At 46.8% G+C, this 18,299-nt stretch overlaps 1 long non-coding RNA gene across 1 annotated transcript; it reads left to right on the top strand.

The window, feature by feature from the left end:
* The first annotated feature begins 13,984 nt into the window (after positions 1-13,984).
* LOC310836810 lies at positions 13,985-17,919 on the top strand. Its single transcript, XR_014560212.1, has 3 exons — positions 13,985-14,595; positions 15,319-15,732; positions 17,389-17,919. It is a non-coding gene; the product is annotated as an uncharacterized lncRNA (long non-coding RNA).
* The last annotated feature ends 380 nt before the right edge of the window (positions 17,920-18,299 follow it).

Below are 18,299 nucleotides of genomic sequence, written 5' to 3'. Positions count from 1 at the left end.
GGTTGGACTAGATGACCCTCGGGGTCCCTTCCAACTCTGCAGTTCTATAGTTCTACGATTCAACTACTCAAAGGGCTGTTGCACAGAAGAAAAGGGCTTGTTCTCCACTGCCCCGGGCTATGTACTGTACACACTATAGCTTTAAAGCACATTCAAAGCACATTCTTTCCCTCAAAGATTTATGGGCAACTGTAGTTTACCCCCTCAGGGAACTACAATCCCCAGCAACACTTAACAAATGATAGTGTCCATAATTCTTTGGGGAAATCCATGTGGTTTAAATGTATGGTGTGCATGCAGTGATACCTTAAGAGATTCAGGCTGTGTATAAAGGTAAAGGTAAAGGTACCCCTGCCCATACGGGCCAGTCTTGACAGACTCTGGGGTTGTGCGCCCATCTCACTCAAGAGGCCAGGGGCCAGCGCTGTCCGGAGACACTTCCGGGTCACGTGGCCAGCGTGACATCGCTGCTCTGGCGAGCCAGAGCCGCACACGGAAACACCGTTTACCTTCCCGCTGGTAAGCGGTCCCTATTTATCTACTTGCACCCGGAGGTGCTTTCGAATTGCTAGGTTGGCAGGCGCTGGGACCGAGCAGCGGGAGCGCACCCCGCCGCAGGGATTCGAACCGCCGACCTTTCGATCGGCAAGTCCTAGGCGCTGAGGCTTTAACCCACAGCGCCACCTGCGTCCCTCACATTAAAGCACATTCAAAACACATTCTCTTTCTCAAAGACTTTTGGGCACTATCATTTGTTAAGTTTTGCTGGGGATTCCTCATAAAATTCTAGGCACTTTTGTTTGTTAAGGATTGCTGGGGATTGTAAACTACAATTCCCCAGAATCCTTATCAAACTAAAGTGCCCAGAATTCTTTGAGGAAATTATTTTGCTCTGTAGGAATATTATGTACATAGCCCCACTGCAGAAAATCAGGGCCAGCTCTGTGATTCTAAGGCTACATCGGCAGCACACCTTTAAAACATTGTTATACCACTGTAACAGTCATGGCTTCCCTCCCCTCAAAGAATCCCAAGAGCTGTCATTTGTTAGGGATGCTGAGAGCCATTAGGACAGTGATGGCCAAACTTGGCCCTCCAGCTGTTTTTGGACTACAACTCCCATCCTCCTTAGCTAACAGGACCAGTGGTCAGGGATGAGGGGAATTGTAGTTCCAAAACAGCTGGAGGGCCGAGTTTGGCCATCACTGCATTAGGAGATCCCTCTTCCCCTCAAAGAACTAAAATTCACTCTTCCCAAGGAACTCTGAGAACTGTAGCTCTGTGAGGGAAATCGGAGGGAAATTGTAGCTCTGTGAGGGAAATCAGAGGCCCCTTAAACAACTCTCAGCACTCTTAGCAAATTACAGTCCCCAGAATGATTTAGAGGAAGCCATGATGGTTGGAATGGTATCATAGTGCTATAAAGGTGTGGTGCGGATGTGACCAAAATGACAACAGCAACATGAATGCAATGCTGGCTGGGAACATCACTGGTGCCAGCTTTTCAACGGGCTGTTTCTACTATGTGTTGATCCCCTCACTCCTGCCCCTTGAGGTATGGCAGTCAGCTGTGACACATGCCCCTCAATCTAGCCCCAAGTATACTTCCAGTTTCAACTGTTTGCTTCAGTTATCATGTTGGGAAAGAGCTTAAGATAAAGGAGATATTGATTTGCAGGGAAATGGGCTGTGCCTCGGCGTCAGAGCATCTGCTTTGCATGCAAACGGTCCTGAGTTCAAACCCCAGCATGAGTTGGGAGAGATTCCTGTTTGAAACCCTGGAGAAGACTTTTTGATATAGATAGATGGACCAGTTCCTATTTTACCAATCCATACTGACTTGAGAATTACAGAAAGACCACATAGCTGACTTTAGCTCGCATTTCCATCGTTCAACCCATGCCAACAATGTAGCATCCTGCAGCAAATCAAAATGGCGGCTAAAATCAACTGTCTGGCTGTGTTCTGAGTAAAGTTTCCCGCGGGCACAACCAAGTAATCTCACCAGGGCCTAGTGACAGAAGTTCTACACTTTGCTCAGGGCCACCTCAGATCCGAAGCAGTCCATGGTGAGCAGCAAAGAGAAACTTTTGGACCTCTCTCAGGTCTATGTTCAGTTTCTGAGGTACTCCTCTTTGTCCCCTCTGAGGAAACAGCGCAATTGGCAGGGACAACATAGCATGGCCTTTTCAGCTGTGGCACTGAAACAGGAAAGTACCTTGTCAAGGGTTCTGTTTTTGCCTGCTTTTGAACAAGCTCCCAAATGTTATTCTGGCAGGGTTTTATTTTCATTTGTTTTAACTACAGCTTATATATAGCAATGTGTTTTATGTACTGGATCAGACCAAAGGCCCATCCTATCCAGAATGATGACTACAGGAAGCCTGCAAGCAGGAAGTGAACCGCACAAGTACTCTTGTGCTCGCTCTCCTGCAACAGCTATTTGTCAGTGTACGACTGTCCCCTACAGCGGAGGCAGAATATAGGAATCGGGGCTAGTTAGCCACTGAAAGCCTTATCCTCCATGAATTTGTGTAAAAACCTTAAAGCCACATTAGTGGCAATTACCACATCCTTTGGCAGCAAATTCCATTGTGTTTCACTATGCACTTTATGAAGAAGTCTATTACTTTGTGTGTCCTGAATCTTCCAACGTTCTGCTTCCGTGGATGGTCCCAAGTTCTAACAATATGAGAGAGGGAGAAAAGTATCTACTATACCCACTTTCTCCACTCTATACGTAATTCAACTCTGTCATGTCCCCTGTGACTTGCCTTTTTCTAAAAAGCCCCAAATACTGTAAGCTTTACTTCACGTGGGATTGCTGCAGCCCCATCACCGTTTTACTTGCTCTTTACTGAACCTTTCTCTGCAATTTCTACAACTGTATGTGCAGCTGCACCATAGATTTGTATAACTGTGTTATGTTATTGGCAGTTTTATTTTCCCTCCCTCCCCTAAGGTCTCTTACGATGCTGTTATCGCTGCATATTGAATACAACAATTGGGTTTTCACTCGCTTCATCACACACACACACGCTCAAATTCTGCAAGCCACCTTGAGCATACTTGTCATAGAAAGGCATAATATAAATGTTAAAATAAATAAAGTGACAGAACAATCCCATGTATGTCTACTCAGAACCCCACTGAGTTCCATGCGAACTTGCTCTCAGGTAGGTGGGCACAGGTAAGTATGACAGTGTAAGGCAGTTGTCATAATGTCAAGACTAGGACCAGGGAGACCAGGGTTCAAATCCCAACTCATCTACTTATTTATGCATTTGTCGAACTTATATCCCAGCACTTCCTCCAAGGAGCTCAAGGCGGTTAATGGTTAATGGTTCTCCTCCTCCTCAGTTAATCCCCCAAACAACCCTGTGAGGTACCTTAAACTGAGATGCAGTGTCTGACCCAAGGTCACCCAGTGAGCTTCATGATCATGTGGGATCTCTCTTTCAGCCTAATCTACCTCGCAGGATTCTTGTGAGGATAAGCGGAAGGGGGGCACAAGTGAATTAAGTGTGCCAGCTTGAGCTCCTTGTAGAAAAGGTGGCATTAAAAATGCAATTTTATATATATATATATATATATATATATATATATATAAATTGCATTTTTAATGCCACCTTTATATATATATATAAATATGCACGCTTTCCTGAGAGCAAATCCCATTAAATTCAGTGGGGATAACCTCCGGGTAGGCATACACGAGATTGCACTGTACATACGTAAGATTGCACACCCCATCGAAAACCCAGCCTGTATTCACAGGTATTCCAGTGCTCCCTTTCCTCGCCCCACATTTTATTCCTATGCGTCTTATTCCGACCAATAACAAGAAACTTTTCTGCAAAGTTGTACGATCTTCCACATTAGAAGAAGAAACACACACACATACATACATACATGCATGCATACAAACATATACACACACACAGCCGAGTGCGGTGCGTGCAAGCTAAGCGGCGGAATGTGTTACTTCCCGGGTCGTGTGCAAGGATTACCTCATGCGGCACAATGGCAGACAAACACGTGTTCCCACCTTCGCCCTCCAGCGGCTTCGGAACGCGTCCGTGGGGCACGATCGCCTCGGCGCCACCGCATCCTCCGCGAAAAAGGCTGGTCGCGTGAAGAGGGAAGAGGGCGGAGTTTGTGGCAGAATGTACGCAAGCAACCACCGTGCGATTGGCTTTCGGAGAAAGGATTGTGGGAGTTTAGGGGAAGATGGCCAGGGAGGGGTCTGCGGGGCCGAAGCAACGTGTGAAAGGGAGGGATGGCGAGGAGGAAGCGGGGAGTGAACCGATCGGGGCTTCAACACGCCCGCACGCGCAAAAGGGAGTCTCGGAATGTGGAGATCGGTTCTGGCTGCTTCTCTCAAAGTGCGGCAAGCTTTCGGATTCGCAACGAGCCTCTCTCTCTTCCCTTTCCTTACGCGGGTCGCTCAAGCCCCTAAATTATCAAAAGTTCTTGAACGGCCGGGTTAGGCTCTGTTTGTCTCGATCGCTTCTTGGGGAGGCAAAGAGAACAAAAGGATGGTGATTGAATTGGGGGTACCTAGCCAGGGGCTAGTTCTCAGATTGCACGAATCTGAAAATTTGAGGGGTTTGGTGGGAGGAGTAGAAGAATACGAATCGCGCTCCGATGAACCCTAAAATCCACAGCAGGCCGGTGCTTGTATTAGGACCCAGCCAAAATGTCACAAAAACAATGGCGAGGTTTCGAGCTGTCCAGAGTTCTTCGTCGAGTAGGATGTCTACACGAAGGGAGCAAAGAGAGAATTGTTTCTTTTTTAAGGGTTCAGACAAACATACCCGAGCCGGCATTCGATTTGGTCAGCGCAGAGCAGAGTTAAAGGGAAAGTGGGTGGCCTCTGCCTTGTTAATTATTATTATTTAATTAATATGTTTTTACCTTGCTTTTCAAAACCCCAATGGTCCCCAGCACAACTTGCAATAGACTGCAATAATGCACACACAGAGAGAGTTATATACACAAGCCTCAAACCCACCCAACCCAGCGGTCTTTAGTCCCCTGACTGATAAATGGGACCAGAAGTGCTTCCGCTGTGCAATCCTGGAGCAAGTGTCAGTTGGAGCTGAGTGCTATTTGGGAAGGGCAGGGAGGGGGGCGGTGCAGGGAGAGGGACGCAAGCTTCTTGCAACTTCTGCTTCTTAGGAGCCCAGGGTGGTCTCCCCCTTGCCCGTGGTGACTGGTTCCAGCCACAGCCAATGACAGGCAGAGCTACTCCATTCCGCTTGTAAGCAAGTAGATAGGTGGTGGACTGGCTGAGAGCAGACCAAGGTTGCCCTAGGGCAAGCAGACCCTCCTCTGCCAGGGGACCCTTGTTTCCTTCCTGGTAAGCCGACTGTGCAGCAACATTTACCTGGAGAAGTTCCCTAACGGAACAGAACTGTGTTTCTCAGGGGTTGTGCAAGAACAGGTGATGCTCTCAGAGCAGAATATAAAGTTGCCTTTTATTTGCCAGTGAACTGAGATAGGCATAGCTGGCAACTACTTCTTCCTGGCAAGGGCCCTTTCGCTTTCAGCAGCTACACAACAGGTGGATATTCCACAGGGGAAGCTTTTCTTCAGCATAAATGTGCATTGATGGAGAAACAGTCCTGTGCTGAATTCCTGGCTGCCATGCAAGGCGATAACTCACCTTCACTATAGATGACAACTCATCTTTCTCCATGGGAATGCAGAGTGCACACCTTCATACTGGAGTTTCTGTTAATGACTACTTCCCCCTATTAATACATTTGCCAATATCAAAGGTGCATTTTTCATTCCCACAGAGGAGGTGAGTTATCATCTCGTTGATCAGAGTTTAAAGCAGCCCAGATTGCTGGGAAACAATAAAAGGGAGACTTTTTGCTGGTGTACTTTCAACTCCTTTCCTGACAGAGGCTGCAGCAGTAATATGACAGCTGGAAACTCAACCAGGAGTGTTTTATGTGTCTTGGAACTACTGCCATGAGAAGCACTGGATTTTGGCTTTATAGAGGCACAGAAGCCTCTGTCAGGAAAGGGAGCGTCAACCTCTACCTCAGACCCATGCCTTTGTTTAGGCAAGTCACTTATCTCTCGACCTTTGCTCCCCCTTCTGCAAAAAGGGAATGAAAGCGACCTGCCTTACAGGGCTCTTGAGAGGACAGCCATGAGAAAAAGAATGGGGGGGGGGAGAGAAAGGTCCACAAACCCAACAGTACCATGCTGAAATATTTCTTTCTACTGTATCAGCATTAGCATGTGGGGTGGGTTATAAGACAGTGGCAAGTTCTGATAGATGGATCCATGGAAGGTTTGTGTATTTATTTAGGACAGTCACACACTTCCCTTCACAAACTCTTACCCCAGAGTGATTCCCAGTGCAATTTAAAGCACAATCTTATAACTATAATCGCTAATAGTTGTTAGGCATGACTGAAAACTGAGCCTCCATTGCAGTTGCAGTGTACCTCTATATCTGAGATCCTGGGGGCAAACGGATAGGTACAAAGCCTTCCTTGAAAAAAAAAATGGCTGGCTACTCTTGGAAACAGGTTGTTAGACTAAAAGAGCCTTGGTCTGATACAACAGGGCTCTTCTTACATTCTTAAAACTGCTACTATAAGAGACTCAACATTTAAAGTGGTGTCCCTTGGAGGATGGAGCAACCTTGTTTTCTCCTGCTCCAGAGGTTAGGACCTGAACCAATGGCTTCAAGTTACAAAAAAAGGAGATTCTGACTTAACATCAGGAGGAAATTTCTGACGGTAAAAGCAGTTTGGCAGTGGAACAGACTCCCACAAGAGATAGTGGGCGCTCTTCCCTTGGAGGCTTTTAAGCAGAATTTGGATGGCCACCTGTCATGGATGCTTTAGTTGAGATTCCTGGATTGCCGGGGGGGGGGGGTGAACTAGAGGAGCCTCAGAGTTCCTTCCAACTCAAGAAGAAGAAGAAGAAGAAGAAGAAGAAGAAGAAGAAGAAGAAGAAGAAGAGGAGGAGTTTGGATTTGATATCTTACTTCATCACTACCCTAAGGAGTCTCAAAGCAGCTAACATTCTTCTTTCCCTTCCTCCCCAACAACAAACACTCTTTGAGATGAGCGGGGCTGAGAGACTTCAGAGAAGTGTGACTAGCCCAAGGTCATCCAGCAGCTGCATGTGGAGGAGAGGAGACACGAACCCGGTTCACCAGATTATGAGTCTGTGAAGTGAGTGGGGCTGAGAGACTTCAAAGAAGGTCACCCGGCAGCTGCATGTGGAGGAGCGGAGACGCGAACCCAGTTCACCAGATTACGAGTCTACCGCTCTTAACCACTACATCACACTGGCTCTCCAATTCTATGTTTCTATAGTTAGAGTAGGATGGGGGAATTGTGGCCCTCCATATGCTTCTGGACTCCCAGTACATCCAATGGTCAGGGATGACAGCAGCTGTAGTCCAGCAATATCTGCAGAGCCATAGGTTCCACATCCCTGAATTAGACTATTGGGTAAGAACCTTGAGAAGCCAGGGTTCGAGTTTCCAGTAAGCCGTAAAGCTGTCTGGGTGGCCTTGGGCCAGTCTCTCTTAGTCTCTCCTTGAGGTCCCCTAGTGCCCCCCAAACCCTGCCAGTAACTGCTCCAATGTCAAATCGCTCCAACCATAAAGGAGCATCTCCTAATATTCAGCCAAAATTCACCCTCCTCTTACTTAAATCTATTCAATTTCTTGCCCTGCCCTCTTGGGCAGCAGAGAATAATTATCTTCAGATACTTGATAAGAGAAGACTCCCTGGAAAAGACCCTGATGTTGGGAAAGATCGAGGGCACAAGGAGAAGGGGATGACAAAGGACGAGATGGTTGGACAGTGTTCTTGAACATGAGTTTGACCAAACTGTGGGAGGCAGTGGAAGACAGGAGTGCCTGGTGTGCTCTGGTCCATGGGGTCACGAAGAGTCGGACACGACTAAATGACTAAACAACAACAACTTGATACTTGAAGACTGCTGTCATGTTGCCGTGGTAATCATTGCCCCCTGACTTCCCAGTCTTCTCTTCTCTAGGCTAATCATACCAAACTCTGTTCATCTTTTCTGAAATAACTTGCTTTCCATACTGTTGACCATCTACATTGCTTCCCTCTTAACCTATTCCAATCTGTTTATAAGAACGGAAGAAGAGCCCTGCTGGATTGGCAGGACCTGAGTGCAATTGTCCCCTGTTCCCACCACTTGTGATTCCCAGCAATGCATATTCAGAGGCATACCAGACCTCTCATCTCTAGAGCAAGCAAACCATTTGGTAACACAGCAGGTCTCAAGCTTGCCCACTTACCTCATTGAGCACCTGGGTTAATAACCTTGTTGCTAGTCACTTGATCAATACAAATGAAAATGCTTTCAGAAGTACATAACAGCAGCTCTGCTGGAGCAGACCAATATCCCCAGCTAATCAGGCATCCTATTTTTACAGTGGCTAACCAGAAACTAAAGTGGAAAGGCTGTCAGAAGGACCGGAGTGCAATAGCACTCTCCCTTCCTGAAGTTCCCAGCAAGTGGCATATTCAGAAGCATTGCTGCCTCCAATTGTGGAGGCAGAGCCAAGCCACAGTGGCTAATGACTATTGACAACCTCATCCTCCATGAATTTGCCTAATTCTTGAGCTGGGGAGACAGTGTGGTGAAGTGGTTAAGAGCGGTAGTCTCGTAATCTGGGGAACCGGGTTCGCGTCTCTGCTCCTCCACATGCAGCTGCTGGGTGACCTTGGGCCAGTCACACTTCTCTGAAGTCTCTCAGCCCCACTCACCTCACAGAGTGTTTGTTGTGGGGGAGGAAGGGAAAGGAGAATCTTAGCCGCTTTGAGACTCCTTCGGGTAGTGATAAAGCGGGATATCAAATCCAAACTCTTCTACTCTTCTATTCAAATTAGAATCAGAATCATAGTTGGAAGGGACCCTGAGGATCATCTAGTCCAGTGTTTAGCAAACTTGGATCTCTAGCTGTTGTTGGACTACAACTCCCATCATCCCAGTGGGCAGGAATGATGGGAGTTGCAGTCCAACCACAACTGGAGACCCAAGTTTGAAAAACACTGATTTAGTCGAACCCCCTACTACTATACTGTGAAAATGCAGCTGTTGCATATGGGGATTTAACCTGCAACCTTGGTGTTATCAGCACTATGGTCTAAACCTATTGATATATATATATACACACACACACATATATATACACTGGTGGCCATCACTACATCACCATCTTAATAGTGTGACCCACAGACCTGAACACAATACTCCAAATGAGATCTGAGTAGTGCAGATGGAACATTGGAAGCTGCCTTGCGTCAGACCATTGGCTGATGTAGCTCAGCACTCTCTTAGATGTGGTTCTCCAGGGTTTCAGACAGGATTCTGCCCCAGATCTACCTGGAGATTCTGGGGATAGAACCGGGGACTTATTGCACACAGGTGAGCTGCAGCACTTTCACCAAATGCAGGGCCATGGCTACAGGGGTCTAGCCAGGTTTTCTGCCCCGGGTGAAGCTTCCAGAGGAGTGTCAGTGAGGTTCCCAGCCTGTGTATGTGTGTTTGTGCGTGCACACACACAAATGCACGATGGGAGGTGTCAAACTGGGTCTTTCACCCGGGTGAAATGAAGTCAAGTTTCACCCCTGCCAAATGGAACAAAACAAAGTCTACACTTTTGTCTCCCATCCCAGAGGTGTGTGATGACTCGGTACAGTAGTGAAACAAACCACTCTGCCAGAAAGCCTCAGACTGCATGTAAAGCAGGAGATTTCTGTTTAGATTTCCTAAAAACATCATGGGTAAAATGGGAGGTGATTTGATCAGGACCGTCCTCCCTATACCGATACTAAAATTCAAATCCTAGTCCCTGATACCTGATATTAGCTGTATTGGGGGAAACATAAAAGACAGAGCAAAAGCTGGGCAACAAATTACTGCAGGTGCAATTTGCATTGGGGAAGGGGAACTGCTGCAGGGTATGGAATGGAATTGCATCTTCCCAACACACACGCCAGCTGCTTAATCTTGTGCTCCCACAATATGGGCCTGATCCAAATTGGGCTCTGTATAACTTCCTTTACAAGTAGATCAATATATTAGAAGATTAGAGTTGAACATTCATGCTGCTTTTTATTTTATTTTACTTGGCTTAATATTTGTATCCCACTTTTCCCAAATGTTGAGCTCAAAGCAGCTCACAATAGTTACGATAGCATTAAAAAACAACGACTAACACTGTGATCACTGTAATAACAAACGAAGCAGCATATAAATAAAGCAAACAATAGCAACAAATTAATCAAAACTTTGTAAACTAATAATGTTATAGTAATTCAAAATACCAGAAAGAGTTGCTGCACACCAGCCCTATTGTGGCTTAGTTGTTTGCACCATGAAGTTAGGTCAAGCAGTTATAATCTCAAACTTCTCAGTGCATTTTCACATCACTTTCCTTACTGGAAAAAAAAATCCTTTTAAAAAGTGGATTGATTGTACAAGGGTACAAAATCCACTTTAATTATGCAACCTGAATCTGACCATGCACAACTGAATTCTACTCATAAAGCAGCAATAGTCTGGAAGCAGCCAGTCACATGGATCTCCCAGGTAACATGTAAGAACAGTACATCCTATGTTTGCATATATTCATTATTTCTTCTCTGTGCATCTCCCATTTCTGCCTTCCCTCTGTTGACTCCTCCACTGTCAAAATTTCAGTTGTAGAGAATTATACAAAATTGATGACTAAGTAGTACATTCCATATAAACTGACCAAGATAACAGGTAACTATATAATTCTCTGGGTTGGAAATGTGGCCATTGCATAGTGGGGCTTCCTATTACATGTGGTTATCATGCCAAGCTAACAACAAAGCTTTAGCATTGCTTCCCCCTCACAAATAAATTGTCTGACTAGATCAGATTTAAAATCAGACTTGCTGGGGTTGGTGATATCAAAGCTTTGGGAGAGCCTGTGGCATTTCCAGTTCTAAATAGTCTAGGTGAGAAAGGTCTTTGACTGAGACCCTTGACAGCTGCTGCCAGTCACTGTGGACTGAGCTACTGAGCTTGATAATGCAGTTTCTTATGCTTCCTGTGTTAGAACCCATGGGGTATGGTGGTTAGAGCAGGTATGGGGCACCTGTGATCCTCCAGATGTTTAATGCAGCTGGAATTCAACTCCCATCAGTCCTAGCCAGCAGGGCCATTGGTCAGGGGTGATCAGAGCTGTAGCTGCATTCAGACAACATCTGAACAGCCATAGGCTCCCTATCCCTGTGCAAGAATGGCCACATCTGCACTATGCAGATTCTTCAACATCAAGTTCATTGGACTGGTCATGTGCAGATGCCTGGCTATCGTCTTCCAAAGCAACTACTCTATTCCGAACCTAATAATGGAAAGCGTAATGCTGGTGCTCAACAAAAGAGGTTTAAAGACTGTCTCAAGGCAAATCTTAAAAAATGTAGTATAAACACCAACAACTGGGAAACACTGTCCTGCGAGCGCTCCAGTTGGAGAACAGCCTTTACCAAAGGTGTCATGGGCTTTGAAGACACTCGAACTCAGGACGCAAGGGAGAAATGTGCTAAGAGGAAGGCACGCTTGGCAAATCCACACCGTAATCAACTCCCACCCAGAAACCAATGTCCCCACTGTGGAAGGACGTGTGGATCCAGAATTGGCCTCCACTGTTACTTACAGACTCATTGATAAAACCGTGTTTATGGAAGACAATCTTACTCGGCTACGAGTGATCACAGAAGAAGAAGAAGAAGAAGAAGAAGAAGAAGAAGAAGAAGAAGAAGAAGAAGCAGCAGCAGCAGCATTTAATGCAGTATCACACCACTGTAAACACTTGTGATTTTCCCCAAAGAATCATAGAACTGTACTGTATTTTGCTAAGGGTGCTAAAAATAGATAGGGAGACCTCTTTCCCCCTCACAGAGCTGCAATTCCCAGAGTTCCCTGGGAAGGGGAACTGACTGATAAATCACTTATGGCAGAAGGAAGGGCTTTCCACAGTGCAGAGCAGGAGCAAAAAATGTGTGCTTTGGGGTTACTGCCTGTAATATTATATCAGTGTTTCCCTAGCTTGGGTCTCCAGCTGCTTTCAACTGCAATTCCCATAATCCCTGACCACTGGTCCTACCAGCTAGGGAAGATGGGAGTTGTAGTCCAAAAACAGCTGGAGCCCCAAGTTTGGGAAACACTGAATTATATAGAGTGTGGTGCCATGAGTAAACTTCCCCAGTTGATACGAATCAGGAGTTCCCAAACTGTGGTCTCTGGACTGCCAGTGGTCTGCTAGCTTCAATCAGGTGGCTGTGGCATGTCTATATTAAATATACATATTGGTTTTTAACTGTACTATAACTGCTTTAATTTTTTTTTATCTTATTGTATTGTAGTTTGAATTCTATGGCATGCAAATTGTACTACAATGGAATACAAGATAAGAAACAAAAGAAGCAATAAAAGTATTGTTTAAAACTATACAGCATTTAGCACAGCTACTACAGGCAGAAAACTCACTGATGTGGTCCAAGATCCTCAGTTATTTTCAAGCAGTCTGTTAAGAAATAGATGCAAAGCCACTGGTGTAAGCAATCTTATTATTTACTGTTATAACAGTAAGCACATTTTAAGTTCTTAGGAATTTTCAGACTTCAGACACAGGGGCTGTGGCACAAGAGGGTGGGGACCTTAGGAATGAAGGAAACAACCCCCCGCTTTTTTAACACAGTTCCCTCAACTTGCCAGATTGCTGCTTTGTTCCAAAGCACACACAGGATGGCTTTTGTAAAAGAGAAAACTGAGCTTGCTAAACTACTCCAGGCTTGCTAAACTCTCCAATAATTCAAAGTTTCCTGGTCCAGAGTTTTACAGCAACAAGGATTTACTTGCAGCTAAATCTGGAGCACCCTCCAAATATGTTGCAAACAGCTCCCCACCACCACCACCTTCAGCTATAACCAGCCGTAACAAGCAGAACATCCTCCCCATGCGGCAATGTGACCATAAACACACACACAACCCCCCTTTTTTCAGAGGCTGCATTTCAGGAATCCAGGACCAAGGGTCACAAAAAGCTTCCCTAGCATACAGCAGAGAAGTCAAAGAGGCCACAATTCACTAAGGGAACTTCTCCTGTGCAAGAATCATTGGTATGGATGGGAGCACATGGTGGCACCACAGAATGTTGGGGAAGGGCTGTAGCTCAGCGGTAGAGCACCTGCTATGCATGCAGAAGGCCACAGGTTCAATCACCAGCATCTGCAAGTAGGGCTGGGAATGTCCTCCACCTGACACCCCAAGACAGCCACTGCCAGGCAGTGCTGATGCACCAATGGGCTCATCTGGTATAAGACAGCTTCCTATGACAAAGCCAGAAATGGTTATTCCCTGCTTTGTCCTGTCCCCACCTGTCTGGTTGCCCTGGCAAAGCCTCCACACAACCTGTTTTTCCTTCCTTCTTGCCATATTTCCTGACCCATCCTGCTGAATTTCAGCGGCACTGTCTGTGGTTTCAAGCTGCTGCATAGACTCGGGCGGTCAGAAAAGGTTGAGCAACCTTGCAGAGCAGCCATCATTTTATCACTTTTTTTTACTCAAACCTTGAATCAGCTTTGGTGGCCCAACCTCAGTTCCGGGTGGAATAGGAAGGAGCAATCGCTTTTGTAAAGCCAGGAGTCCTGGACTCTTCCTTGAGAAATGTGGAAAAGCAGAACACCTCCTATAAGCAAAGTTTTCTCTCTCTTGCTACTCAATTCCTAATCCTAGCCTCTTTCTCTACCAACACCAACAAAAGGGCTCTCATGGGAGCAGCCCTCACTTTCACGGCTTCCAAGTTTGGAGGTGGCATTTTTAGGCAAGGCTGAAATTACCTAATGAACTGGTGATTTGCCTAAACAAAAACAAAAACAAAAAAACACCCCCCCCCAAAAAAAATTTAAGAAATGTTTGAGTTAAAAGTGGCTCCTGGGTCTGAGAAGGCTGAAGTCTACTAACCCCTGAGAAGCCCAAGGCTCCTTTCCCATGTTTTGCATTTCCATCGCAGAAAGCAGCTTGTGGGAAATAGGTTGTGGGAAAGGGACGGCTACCCACGTGTCGAACGTCACATGGTATGACAGCACACACGTGCATTTGGCATACCTGCAAGGGAAGCCTCAGCCAAACTAGAGTTACGCGGCTACAGCAAATTGCACCGCCTCCACCCCGCCAAACATTCGTTACCACAGCGGGCAAAGTCGCCTTTAACTATGCTCCCGCAAGAGCTTTACAGACGTGCGCGGCGTTATGACATAAAGTGGGGACACAGAAAATAGAGATAGGTGTACAATACCTAGTTCCGTGGCTAGGGAACGCATTCATTTTTCTTGTGGGTCCTAACTGTGAAAGAAGCCGCGGCTCGAACATTACTGCGTCCCCACTCCAGACATTCAGTGAGGCTGGACGAACGGGGGTGACGAAGGGGGTATCCTGCAAAAAAAACACAACACCTATCCTCGACAGCACCAAATCACTGACGATTTATACATGCGAGTTGCCCGCACGCTACTGCCTGTAAGGAAGCGCTTTCCTTTCCAGGTAAACGACACGTGTGTAATGTGTGAAGCGGCTGTGCATGGCCTAGAGGGAAAGATTGGGGGCTGATTTGGCCTGCATTTCTCTTCAGGAGACGGCGAGGAGGAGTCCGCCGCCTAAGGGCATGAGCGCGGCGTTTGTTTGTGTTTTTCTAAACGGCCACTTCTGACCCTGGTGGAAACTGGACTCCGGAGCGGCTCCGGCACACGCGTTTCTCCCCTTGCAGAAAGGCCGTCTTGGTTGCGAATCTGCCCGACGTGTAGTCGGGGAAGAGGGTGGAGGGTATCCGGGTGAGCACGCAGCGAGGGAGGGCGGCAAACCAAAGAACGGGAAGCTACTCTCTTTCTTTTCTTTGCAATTTTTTTGGGCTGTGGCTGCTTTCTCCCTCTAAACCCCGCCGCCGCCGCCGCCGCCGCCAATCTGCTCCGCGAAGCTGGTAGGGGACGCGCGCTTTGCTTCTGCAAAGTAGGCCAGGCAGGCTCTGCTGCGGCCGCTCCGCTCGCCTTTGCCGCAAGTGAACCCTCCCCCGGCACCACCCGCCCTGCAAGGTGGGGAGGCGGCGGGCCTTGTGAGTGTGTCGGATCCGGAGAAACACACAGCGAGGGGCTGGCATTAGCAGATCGAGCGGTCGCAGGGAAGGAGGGAGGTTCCGCAACTAACTACTCCATCCTCCGGCTCTGCTTGCAAAAGCTTCGTGTTTATTTCACTTTTCTTTTTCTCCGCCAGAATCTGCATTCCTCTCTGCGCCCCTCGGAATCATTGTGTAGCACGCCAGAGAAAGCGGAGGCTTTTCTTTCCACATGCGACGCTAAGAACCGCGTGGCCGTGCTTCTCCCTTGGTTATTTATTTATTTGATCTGTGCTTGCCAGAGGCAGGGCGCTGGAATACATTTAAAAGAAGGAGGCAGAAACATTTAAATGCGCGGTAAAACAACCATCCCTATCGCTGGTGTTCTCCCGTGCAGCATGTATGATGGTTAGAGGAACAGAATAGGACCTAGGAGACCAAAGCTCAACTTCTCCACTCAGCCGTGAAGCTCACTAGGTACCATCCGTCTTTCAACCTAAGCCTACTTCACAGGGTTGTTGTGAGGGTAAACTGAGGATGGAGAGAACCACCTGGAGTCCCTTGAAGGAAAGGTGGGGTGTAAATGTAATTATAAAGAGAATGAAATTGTCAAAAAAAGAGAGAAGGGTCTGGGGGTCCCACACCTACCAGGAAAATATACCATTCTTAATTTTCTGAGGATGCTTAGGGAACTAAATAGGCTGTGTGCACATTAGAGGAGGGTTCCTAAACTGTGGTCTAAGGACCACCATTGGTCCACAAGCTGCATTCAGGTGGTCCGTGGCATTTCCACATTAAATGCTCATATTGATTTCTAATTGCATCTTTGTGGCTTTTTTATTTCTTAAATTGTATTTTTTTTCTTTTTGAATTTGAATTCTATGGAATGCAGATCATAATGCAAAAAAGCAAAAAAACACTCACGAAACAATAAAAATACAATCGAAAACCATGCAGCATGTTAGCACGGCACATTACAATTGTGACAACAGGCAGGGAAAAAAATCACCAAGAATTATCAGCGATTTTCAAGTGGTTCATGGAAAGGGGAGATGGGGAACCAATACCATTGGAGCATTTGGGGGACACTTCTGATTCACCAATGTATGCCCATTGCTCATTGGTTGCTGTGCCTTCACACATATAATTTGTGGGATTGTCTGTAGGAGGTGGTGTTGGCTACTGGTCTCGCCCTCCAGATGTGGATGGGCTTCAGCTCCCCTTCAACCCTGATTGTTGGCTCTGTTGACTTGGTGTGATGGAAGTTGGGTCCAGTCAGTGGCGTAGCGTGGGGAGTGCAGGGGGGGCCAGCCGCACCGGGTGCAACATCTGGGGGTTAGGGTTAGGGGGTGCAAATCCACGGGTTAGGGGGCGCAAATTACTTGCCTTGCCCCGGGTGCTGACAACCCACGCTATGCCACTGGGTCCAGTAACACCTGAACTCTAGCATAGTAACATTCCTGAGCACCTGAACTCTAGCATAGTAACATTCCTGACAAATGGCCACCCAGCCTTCACCAAGGGGCCCCATCGCCTTCCAAGACAAGTTGTTCCACAGCCTCCTAATGCAGGGATGGTGAAGCTCAGGCCCACGGGCCAAATGTGTCCGTTCCTGGTCTTTCTGGCCCTTGGGACTCTCCCAAGGCCACACATCCTCTCCAGTGACACCCATTAGTACACTCCATTTTATTCCTTAGGTAGTTTTGCAAGGGCTGGAATGTGTCTTTGAACCCTGATCATATATGTGCCTAGATGAAGGACTACTGTAGAAAGGCAAAATTTTGTATGCGTGCTCTGCCTGCTTTTTCCTATGGTCCCACCCACCACTGTCATGTGGTCCTTGGAGGGTTGCCCAGAAGGGAATGCAACTCTCAGTGCCATGCTGATGTTGAACTAAAATGTGCAAGAAGCTGAGCAGGGTCAGGCCTGGTTAGTACTTGGATGGGAGACTGGGAATACTGGGTGCTGTAGGCTTTCTAAGGGAGTCTTTGGTGCGAAGGGTCAGTGCATCTGGCTGTTGGCCAGACGTTTGTTGGTTTGAGCCAATGCAATATTCCTGCATTGCAGGGCTTTGGATTAGATGACCCTCATGGTCTCTTCCAGCACTATGATTCTATGAATCCCTATGAGTTTCCACCCATTGTTTCTAGTCCCATCCTCTGCTGCAATTGAAACCAAATCCTGCTCCATTTTCCACATTACATACCTCTTTCAACCATTCCTTATAGGGCTTGGCTTCCAGACCACCTCACCATCCTAGCTGCCTTCCTGTTGACAAATGCTCCCATCCTTAAAATGTGTTGACCAGAAGTGGATGCAATACGCCCACCTGCAGTCTGACAAGCACAGACTTAATTCATGAAGCCTCTGCCTACAAGTGCAGCTTCGCCCTCCGCTAAGGATGCCACGGTACTTTCCAGTGAATGCAAGAGCAGAGAATCTCATTTCCCACTCACTCTCTGCCTTTCGCCTGCCCGGAATATCCACTGTTGTATTGCAATAATGATGGACAGCAGGCCAGTGATGTGCATCAGGTAGAATATCTCTCCTTGCAGGTGACGTAAAAAATGCAAGAAAATGTCCCAGCTATTTGCTGTGTGCTGATTGTCTGGCTTGAATAAGCTATTTAGAATGTGATTCTGATTTTGTATTTTTTAAATGACACAAATCAGGCAGATCTTATACATATCCTTTAGGTATCTTTTATATATGTTCTTTAAAAGCTTCAAATTCTTTGCTCTCTCTCTCTCTCTCTCTCTCTCTCTCTCTCTCTCTCCACTTTTCTGCATTTGTTTGCAGAAGGGACCCTTGACCATTAGGTCCAGTCGTGACCGACTCTGGGGTTGTGGCACTCATCTTGCTTTAGTGGCCGAGGGAGCCGGCGTACAGCTTCTGGGTCATGTGGCCAGCATGACTAAGCTCTGGTTATTTGTCTCCAATAGCAAGTTCTGAGACCTCTCATTCTATAAACCAGGCAACTTAAGACTGGGGGAGCTGAGGGGAGCTGCTTCACATGTTCTCTCTTATCTACCTGGAGCATACTTCTTTGTATAAAATATGGTGCATTTGGTGTGAATTGGATCACATGGGAAGTAGATGAAAGGCCCATTTTGGTCCAGCACCCTGTTCTCACGGTGGC

The sequence above is a fragment of the Podarcis gaigeae genome, assembly GCF_964106915.1.
Source record: "Podarcis gaigeae genome assembly, chromosome: Z".
Classification (NCBI taxonomy): Eukaryota; Metazoa; Chordata; class Lepidosauria; order Squamata; family Lacertidae; genus Podarcis; species Podarcis gaigeae.
The sequence above is the reverse complement of the archived record's forward strand: the minus strand, read 5'-3'. Positions and strand labels throughout refer to the sequence as shown.